This window comes from Penaeus japonicus, unplaced genomic scaffold, assembly GCF_977035675.1.
Source record: "Penaeus japonicus unplaced genomic scaffold, GWHDUDI00000001_assembly GWHDUDI00000009, whole genome shotgun sequence".
Taxonomy (NCBI): domain Eukaryota; kingdom Metazoa; phylum Arthropoda; class Malacostraca; order Decapoda; family Penaeidae; genus Penaeus; species Penaeus japonicus.
The window spans coordinates 4177149-4187148 of record NW_028234411.1 but is presented as its reverse complement, the minus strand read 5'-3'; the positions used below and the strand labels follow the sequence as shown (position 1 = coordinate 4187148).

The 10000-nt window shown below is 53.9% G+C and overlaps 1 protein-coding gene across 50 annotated transcripts in view; it reads left to right on the top strand.

Annotated features, from left to right (window-relative positions):
- Nucleotides 1-10000, top strand: part of Ufd4 (ubiquitin fusion-degradation 4-like) — a 140684-nt gene that overhangs the window by 48895 nt on the left and 81789 nt on the right. The gene's annotated exons all lie outside the window — the stretch shown is intronic.

The following is a 10000-nucleotide window of genomic DNA, read 5'->3' as shown; positions in this document are numbered from 1 at the left end:
GGCTGTACAAAATATTTACGTGTTGGCCTATACATGGATATTCTCTGTTCTCGGAATAACAAGGTGAGTAAATGAGTAATCTCACCTGTAACGATGAGTAGCGTGATAGGAGAGACTCAGAATGACTCCGCCATTTCATCAACCTTTCCCTTCCTTCTCATTTACTCGGCGTAGCTTTGAGTGTTATTCTTGTTTGGAATGAGGTTTTCCAGAATTTTGCGGAAATGTGAGAGAGGAAGTGCGTGATGGATTGAGTGAGTGAGTGAGGGAGGGAGTGAGTGTGTTTGTGAGTGAGTGAGTGAGTGAGTGAGTGAGTGAGTAAGTGATTGATTATGTGAGTGAGTGTGTGAGTGAGTGAGTGAGTGAGTATGTGAGTGAGTGAGTATGTGAGTGAGTATGTGAGTATGTGAGTATGTGAGTGAGTGAGTGAAGAAGAGAATGAGAAGGGGCACGTGAGAAGGAGCACGCCCCGCCTTCCATGTGCCGACTCCATTGGCACCCCGAGGCACCTCCATCCCATCCCCCCACCTCCCCCTTTGGAATAGAACCTTGTTTGTTCTTCGCTCGAATTCGTCAGGAGGAGATTGTGTGAACGCAGTGGACGACACCCGCGGAAGAAGTGGAAGGAGACGGATCAGGATGAGTGGGATTGCCTTTATGTGACCCCCCCCCCTCCTCTTCTCTTCCTCTTCCTCTTCTTCTCTTCCTCTTCTTCTCTTCCTCTTCTTCTCTTCCTCTTCCTCTCTTCTTCTCTTCTTCTCTTCCTCTTCTTCTCTTCCTCTTCCTCTCTTCCTCTTCTTCTCTTCTTCTCTTCCTCTCCTCCTTTGCAACTCCGCTAGGATTCCTCGTCCTTCTCTTCCTGCGCCTGTTATTTCTACTGCCGGTGTTCCTCCTCTTTCTCCTCCTCCTTCTCCTTTTCCTCCTCCTCCTCCTCCTCCTCCTCCTCCCTCTTCCTTCTCCTCCCTCTTCCTCCTCCACCGTGTTCTCTTCCTCTTCCTTCTCCTCCTTCTCCTCCCTCTCTTCCCTCTTCCTTCTCCTCCTTCTCCTCCCTCTCTTCCCTCTTCCTTCTTCTTCTCCCTCTTCCTTCTCCTCCCTCATCCTCTTCCTCCCTCTTCCTCCTCCATCTTCTTCTCTTCCTCTTCCTCTTCCTCCTCCTGCCCCTCCTGCTTGCCACTCTTTGCTTCCCCTCCTTTTTTTTCTTCATGTTGCTTCACCTTCCCCTCCTCCTTTTTCTGCTTCCTGTTCCCTCTCTCCTGTTTCTTACAGCTTCCCCTACCCCTTTCTCCTCTCCTCCTTTCTTCCTTCCCCTTCCCCTTCCTCTTCCTGTCCCCTTCCCTCCTTCCCCTTCCTCTTCCACTTCCTGTTGCCTCTCTCCTGTTTCTTATAGCTTCCCCTACCCCTTTCTCCTCTCCTCCTTTCTTCCTTCCCCTTTCTCCTCTCCTCCTTTCTTCCTTCCCCTTCCCCTTCCTCTTCCTGTCCCCCCCCCCTTCCCTTCCCCCCTTCCCTTCCCCCCTTCCCCCTCCCCCCACCCCACCCCGTCTCCATAAACGACTCGTCGAGCAAAGTCGTGCTACCGACTCGGGTGACGACGCGTCCTTTGGTTGCCATGGTAACGTATCCATCCATCCAGCCATCCAGCCAGTCTCAGTCTCAGTCTCGCTCGGAGGGATCTGTGAAGGTCTACAGCCTCGGTGTGGCGGAATGCGGTGGTGGGTTCTTTGAGCGGCGCCTTGTTTTCTTTGGTGAGGCGCCGTTAGTATGAATCTGATTTGGGGGGGTGAGAGGGGTGGGGGGTGGGGGTGAGGGTGAGGGGGGCAAAACATGGGCGATACTGCGACGACAAGGATGAAATTTGTGCGGTCCCCTCCCCTCCCCTCCCGCCCCTCCTGTAGGTTTTGTTTGTCATTTTCTAGTTCGAGAATTGGAGCCACGGCGTTGCCACAGGTACGAATTTTAGTTGTCCTACCGCCGGGGCGTCCCGGGACGTCCCCTTCGCTGGAGAGGAGAGGAGAGGAGGGGGGAGGGGTAGGGGTAGGGGGAGGGGGGAGGTTAGTCGCCGCCGCCATCATTGCATCGGGTCGCCGCCACCCCGACGGTGACTTGACGGATCGTGCCTGGGTTCAAGGTTGCGACGGTGAGTGGCCGTCGGAATGACCGACCGACCGACCGACCGCAGTGCTCGTGGTGGTCGGGCCAGCAGCTCATGCTGATTAGCAAGACCTGCCACACGCTGGGAAAAGAGGCCCTTTTTTTTTTGTTTTTTTTCCATGGGTGCACGGACGCTTTGGTCATTGTTCGAGGGACGGACGGACGGACTTTGTGTGTGTGTGTGTGTGTGTGTGTGTGTGTGTGTGTGTGTGTGTGTGTGTGTGTGTGTGTGTGTGTGTGTGTGTGTGTGTGTGTGTGTGTGTGTGTGTGTGTGTGTGTGTGTGTGTGTGTGTGTGTGTGTGTGTGTGTTGCTTCACCTTCCCCTCCTTTTTCCGCTTCCTGTTACCTCTCTCCTGTTTCTTATAGCTTATAGAGAGAGAGAGATAGAGATAGAGAGAGAGAGAGAGAGAGAGAGAGAGAGAGAGATAGAGATAGAGATAGAGATAGAGATAGAGATAGAGATAGAGATAGAGATAGAGATAGAGATAGAGATAGAGATAGAGATAGAGATAGAGATAGAGATAGAGATAGAGAGAGAGAGAGAGAAGGGGGGGAGAGAGGGAGATAGAGGGGGGAGGAGGGGTCGGTTAGGGAGGGAGAGACAGAAAGCCAGAGAAGGAGAGGGCGAGTGAGTTACTGTACTGTCAAATGGCTAGGAAGGAAGACGAAGCAGAAGAAAGGAAGTAGAAGAAGCGAAGAGAGACACACCACGTCACGTGATTGGCATGATTAGGGAACGCGGCGACAGTACTGCCGCTCACGGTAACGGTAGCGTGGGAACAAGACCAGAACGAGCATCGCGACGAGGGAGCAACGCGGCGGCGACGGCGAAGCAGCATCAGCCCGAAGGAAGGGAAGAGGAGGTGGAGGAAGAGGAGGAGGCAGTGGAAGAGGAGGTGGAGGAAGAAGAGGCAGTGGAAGAGGAGGTGGAGGAGGAAGAAGAGGCAGTGGAAGAGGACGTGGAGGAAGAAGAGGCAGTGGGAGAGGAGGTGGAGGAAGAAGAGGCAGTGGAAGAGGAGGTGGAGGAGGAAGAAGAGGCAGTGGAAGAGGACGTGGAGGAAGAAGAGGCAGTGGGAGAGGTGGAGGAGGAAGAAGAGGCAATGGAAGAAGAGGCAGCGGAAGAGGAGGTGGAGGAAGAAGAGGCAGTGGAAGAGGAGGTGGAGGAAGAAGAGGCAGTGGAAGAGGAGGTGGAGGAAGAAGAGGCAGTGGAAGAGGAGGAGAAGGGGGGGCAGGGAGAGGAGGTGAAAGTGATGGAGAAAGGAGAACGAATAGGTGAAGGTAGAAGTGGAGGGGGAGGTGGCAGTGGAAGAAGTGGAGGGAGTGGAGGAAGAGGAGGTGGAAGTGATGAAGGAGGAGAAGGAAAGAAAAAGGGGAAGTGGAGGAGGAGAAAGAGGGAAGAAGGGGAAGGGGAAGGGGAGGAGGAGGAGGAGTGGAGGTCACACGGCGAGGGCAGCGGGGCGGAAGGGTTAAAGCAACGGGAAGGAGGCGAGGGAAAGAGGGAGGTCGGGAACAGGGATTCAGCTTCCAGTTCGGGAGCCAGGAAGAGGAGAGGTCACGCCATTTTCGGTCCCTCGGATGTTGGAGCATCAGCCTCTTCTCGCCCCGGCGGATGCTGATGGAAGGGTTAGGTGACCGCACGCCCGGCTGCAGCAAGTAATCGGCATTGCACGGATTGCACGGGGATGTGGGGATGCAAATGGTGTTGCCGCCCTTTCTTTGTACGGGAGTTCGCACAGGCGATGGTCCAGGGGACATGCACGTACGGGCTGTGGCACCCATGCACGCGCATGCTGTGCATATGTATATACATGTGAATAGATATATTACATAAATGCATACAACCGTGCATGCATGGTACACACACACACCACTCTCTCTCACACACCACACACATCTCACTCGACACTCTCTCACACACACACACACCTCACACCTCACACTCTCTCTCTCTCTCTCTCTCTCTCTCTCTCTCTCCTCCTCCTCCTCCTCTTTTTCTCTCCTCCTCTCCTTCTCTCTCTCTCTCACTCACCCACCCACTCACTCATCCACCCACCCACCCACTCACTCACTCACATTCCACACAGGCCGCCCCCGCCCCCATCCCTCACTCTAAACGGCGTCGAAGTCCTGTCATGGCGGCGCCCAGGACTTTCCCTCGCCCTCCTTCGCCTCGGCTGCCGTTGGTTTTGCTCGCTGCTCGCCCGTTACCCGACCTGCTCGCTCGCTCACTCGCTCGCTCGCGGGTGCGGGTGCGGGTTGTCTTCCTTCTTCTGGGCACCTTGGGGCATGTGTGTGGGTGTGGGTGGGTGGGTGGATGGTTAGGTGTGGGGGGGTTTGTGTGTGGGTGTGGGTGTGGGTGGGTGGATGGGTGTGTGGGTGGGTGGATGGGTGGATGGGTGTAGATCTGTGGGGGGGAGGGGGAAGTTGTGAGTGAGTGAATGAATGAATGAATGAGTGAATATGTAAGTGTTTGTAATGTCATTGGCGGAGCTGTGTGTGTATTTGTGAGGTCATTTGTGAATATATCTAATTTTTTTTTTTTTAGTATATGTGTGTTTATGGGCGTGGCTGTGTTGTTTGTATGTTTTGTATATGCTGGTGTCGGTGTGGGCGTGAACGTGTGCGCGCATGCGTGCGACCCCCGTAATGGCCTTCGTGCGCTCATTTGCGGGTTGCGTCAGGACCAGAAGTCGTCAGGTCTTGGATTCCGTGGGATGGGAATGATTGACGTGCGAGAACAGTAATGATCGTTTCATGCCACAGGGGTGAGAGAGAGGGTTGAGGGGGCCGGGGCGAGAGAGGGAAAGGGGGCGAGAGAGGGAAAGGGGGCGAGAGAGGGGGAGGGGGCGAGAGAGGGAAAAGGCGAGAGAGGGGAAGGGAGCGAGAGAGGGGGAGGGGACGAGAGAGGGGAAGGGGGCGAGAGAGGGAAATGGGCGAGAGAGGGAAATGGGCGAGAGAGGGGAAGGGGGACGAGAGAGGGAAAAGGGGACGAGAGAGGGAAAGGGGACGAGAGAGGGAGAGAGGAAAAGGAGACGAGAGAGGGAAAGGGGGACGAGGGGACGAGAGAGGGAAAAGGGGGCGAGAGAGAGAAAGGGGACGAAAGAGGAGGAAGGGCATGAGAGAGGGAAAGGGGAAGAATGGCAAAGCGGGAAAGAAGACAGGCAGTGAGAAGGGACCCAGCTCGTGCGTGTGATGTGTACAATCCTGAAAGATGCAAGCAAGAGGGTTCGAAGTGCTTTTCACACCCCAGTTCATCCTTTAGGGATTTTCTCACCCTTTGAGGAGGAGGAAGAGGAGGAGGAAGAGGAAGAGCGACAGGGGACGGAGACGCTGAATACGTTCGAGAGATAGGAGGTGAAGGAGGAGGAGGAGAAGTGTTGTGGAAATGGAGGTGGAGATGGAGTAGGAGGAAGAGAAGGCGAAGGAATATATAGAGATGGAAAAAGCAAATGAATATATAGAGATGGAAAAAGCAAATGAATATATAGAGATGGAAAAAGCAAAGGAATATATAGAGATGGAAAAAAGCAAAGGAATATATAGAGATGGAAAAAGCAAAGGAATATATAGAGATAGAAAAATCAAAGGAATATATAGAGAAGCAAGAGACTTAAGGGTAGATAGAGAAGAAAAAGACAAAGGAGTAGGGTGGACGCGAAGGATAGTACATCAGGGAGAGACAAAGACACAAGAGATCCGTAATTCGTCCAACCTAACCTGGGAAACTTTTATTATTTTTTTTTTTAGTAGCCAGAGCTCCTTGTGGGTTCTCGCGAAAGTCTCCTGTGGGAACAGTGTCGAGGTGACCGGTGCTGAGGGAGGAGGAGGAGGAGGAGGAGGAGGAGGAGGAGGAGGAGGAGGAGGAGGAGGAGGAGGAGGAGGAGGAGGAGGAGGGAGGAGGAGGAGGAAGGAGGGAGAAGGGGGAAGGAGGGAAGAAGGGAAGGAAGGAAGGAAGGAAGGAAGGAAGGAGGGAGAAGGAAGGAAGGAAGAAAGAAGGAAGGAAGGAAGGAACGAAGACGAAGGAAGGAAGGAGGAAGAGAAGGGAGGAAGAAGACGAAGACGAAGACGAAGACGAAGACGAAGACGAAGACGAAGACGATGGAGGGGAGGGGCAAGGCAATCAGAGGTAGCAGTCTAAGGCTTTAATGGCGACCTTGATTATGTTGATTATGGCAATGGTGATACTAGCGATAGGAGTTAAAAGGCCGCGACGGCGAGAACTACGCCGCAGTTGATTGGTCTTTCTCTTGATTTTCTTTTCTTTTCTTTTCTTTTCTTTTCTTTTCTTTTCTTTTCTTTATTGGATTTGCTTTGATTTTGACGAAAGGCGTAAATGAATCGCCCTGATTGAGCAATATAAAGAGTCCTGATTAAACGAGGAAGTGGAAGAGGGGGAGGTGGTGGTGGTGGTGGTGATGGTGATGGTGATGGTGATGGTGATGGTGATGGTGATGGTGATGGTGATGGTGATGGAGGTGAAGGAGGAGGTTGTGGAAGAGGAGGGGCCTGAGTATGCGAACAATGACGACTAACGAGCACAGTGGGCGGTGGACATTAACCTGCAGCAGGAGACGGAGAGGCAGGCGCTAAGACAACAGCGCAGCCCCCCCCCCTCTCCCCTTCCTTCGCCCCCCTTCTCTCTTCCCCCTTCTCTTTCCCCCCTCCCTCCCTGCTCCCTCCTCCCTCCTCTTTCCTCCTCCTCCCTCCTTCCTCCTCTTCCTTCCTCCTCCTCCTCCTCCTCCTCCTCCTCCTCCTCCTCCTCCTCTTCCTCCTCCCTCTTCCTCCTCTCCTCCCTCCTCCTCCTCTCCTCCCTCCTCCTCCTCTCCTCCCTCCTCCTCCATCTCCCCCCCCTCTCCTCCTCCTCCTCTTCCTCCTCCTCCTTCATCTCCCCCCCCTCTCCTCCTCCTCCTCCTCCTCCTCCTCCTCCTCCTCCTCCTTTTCCTCCTCCTCCTCCTCCTCCTTCCTCCCTCCTCCCTCCTCCCACCTCCCTCCTCCTCCTCTCCTCCCTTCTCCTCCCTCCTCCTCCCTCCTCCTCCTCCTCCTCCTCCTCCTCCTCCTCCTCCTCCCCCTCCCCCCTCTCCTCCCTTCACCTCCCCTCCCTCCTCCCCCTCTCATCTCTCCTCTCCTCCCTCCTCCCTCCTCCCTCCTCCACCCTGCTCCCTGCTCCCTACTCCTACCTCCTCCTACCTCCTCCTCTCTCCTCCATCCTCCCTCCTCTCCTCCTCCTCCTCTTTCCTCCTCCTCCTCCTCCTCCTCCTCCTCCTCCTCCTCCACCTCTCCTCCTCCATCCTCCCCCCTCTCCTCCCTCCTCCTCCTCCTCTCCTCCCCCCTCCCCTGCGCCCTCAAGGTCTCCTCGCCTCGCCTCAGGGTCATCTCCGAGGGCTGGCAGTTGGACCTAGCGGACTCTGCGTCGCACTCAAAGCTTTTTTTTTTTTTTTCTATTTCTTTTTGTTAAGTTCGATTCGTCTCCGGGTCGAAGTTCTGGTGCCGGGGTCCTGGTGACGGGGTTCTGGTGACGGGGTTCTGGTGACGGGGTTCTGGTGTCGGGGTTCTGGTGACGGGGTTCTGGTGATGGGGTTCTGGTGCCGCGGTTCTGGTGACGGGGTTCTGGTGACGGGTTTCTGGTTCCTGCCCGGGTTCTGGTAATGGGGTTTGATCTCTTAAAGGTGGGGGGTGGGCGAGGTGATTGCGTAGACTGATAGATGCACGTATCAGTCGATGCGCTTGGAAATATCCGTAAGCACTTTCTTTATTAACGCATACGCGCACACGCACGTACGTACACATACACATACACATACACATACACACATACACACACACACACACACACACACACACACACACACACACACACACACACACACACACACACACACACACACACACACACACACACACACACACACACACACACACACACACACCACCTCACCCCCCCCCCCACATACGCACATCCACACACACACACACACACACACACACACACACACACACACACACACACACACACACACACACACACACACACACACACACACACACCCACACCCACACACACACTCGTCCAAACATACGCCCGTAACTAAATGCAGGTAGAAATCCGGGCCGATGGGCTGTGCTCGTGCGGCGTGACTGGCGTTTGAAAGGCGCACTTTATTCTGGCATTTGCAGCGGCCTTCCCATCATTTCTCATTCTGTTGTTTCGTTGGCAATTGTTTGGCAACGTAAATTAAAAAAAAAAGCGGTGTAGCCGTAATGATGACTGCACTTTGGCTAAATACTCCCTTGTGTAGCGAGGGGGCGGGCGCGCGTGCGTGTTCGTGCATGCGTGTTCGTGCGTGCATGTGTGCGTGCGTTCGCCTCCTCCTTCTCTTCCTCCTCCTCCGCTTTTGTGAAAGTTTGGTGTCGTTTCGACATGACAGTCGCAGTTTCCACACTTGTTCTTGTGCAAGTCGCGCCGCGCCGATTTTTATTTCTCTTTTTTTATTCTATTTTATTTTGTTTTATTTTATTTTTTTAAAGGCGGAAGGTATCTGCGATCGTGCATGCTTCATTAGCTCGAGCGGTGTTGTGGTGTAACTGCTTCCTAAAAGGGAAAGTACTTTGTTCGTAATGGTTGTATGGGTTCGGCGTGTGATCATTGGAGTCTTTTTTTTTTGTGTCATGGGTGAGTTGGAGGTGACAGTATTCGTTGTCATTATGTCGTCGTGTGTATGATGTGACAGGAGTTGAGTTGTCGTCGTGCGCATGATAGGGCGGGGGGTTGGGGGGTTGAGTGTTGTTGTGTACATGATTTTGACAATTCGTGTGCATGATGTGACGGGATGTGAGTTGTCGTCGTGTGCATGATGTGACGGGATGTGAGTTGTCGTGTGCATGATGTAACGGGATGTGAGTTGTCGCCATGCGCATGATGTGACGGGATGTAAGGTCGTCGTTACCTGTAATGACTGTATGTTTTGGATGTGGCTCCGCGGGGGTGTGGCCGCCGGGGTGTCGGGTCGGCGGGGCGATCACTTTCTCCGGCAATTCACAGCTTCCTGTTTTGACGAGATTGAGCCTCCGCGCTATTGATTCTAGGGATGGCTGCTATACCTAATGCGCCCCCTTCTCACCTCCCCTCCCCTCCCTTCCCCTCTCTCTCCCTTGCTGTCTGCTTTTCATCTCTCCCTCTTTCTCTCTTTCTCTATCTCTCTTTCTCTTTCTCTTTCTCTCTCTTTCTGTTTCTCTTTCTCTTTCTCTCTCTGTCTCTCTCTTCCTCTCCTCTTCCTCTCTCCTCTCTCTTCTCCTCCCTCACTCTTCCTCTCTCCTTCTCCTCTCCCCCCTCTCTCTCCTCTCTTCTCTCCCTTCCTCTCTCTCTCTCCCTCTCCCTCTCTCTCCCTCTCCCTCTCCCTCTCCCTCTCCCTCTCCCTCTCCCTCTCCCTCTCCCTCTCCCTCTTTCTCTCTCTTTCTCTCTTTCACTTTCTCCCTTCCCTGCTTCCGTTCGTCCTTCCTTTCCTCCCTATCGCTGCGCCCCCCCCCCCTTTCTCCCTTCCTCCCTACTTCCCTCCTCCCCCTCCCCCCTCTTCCACCCTGTTTACTGTTGGCCTCACAAAAAAGAAGAGGAGGGTTGGAAGGCTCTTTCTATTTTCTTCTTTTCGTATTAATGGGTTTTTGTTCATCTGACCTGACCCCGACCTCTGTGTGCGGTGCCTCCCCCCCCTCCTCCCCCCTCCTCCCACGTCAGCTGCATGCTTTTTGGCTTCCTAATTTTTGCCTCTTTCCCTTTTCTTGTTATTCTTAATTTTCTTTTTTTCCCCCTTTCTTGTCTCCCCTTTCTTCTTCCTTCTCCTTCCTTCCTTCCTTCTTT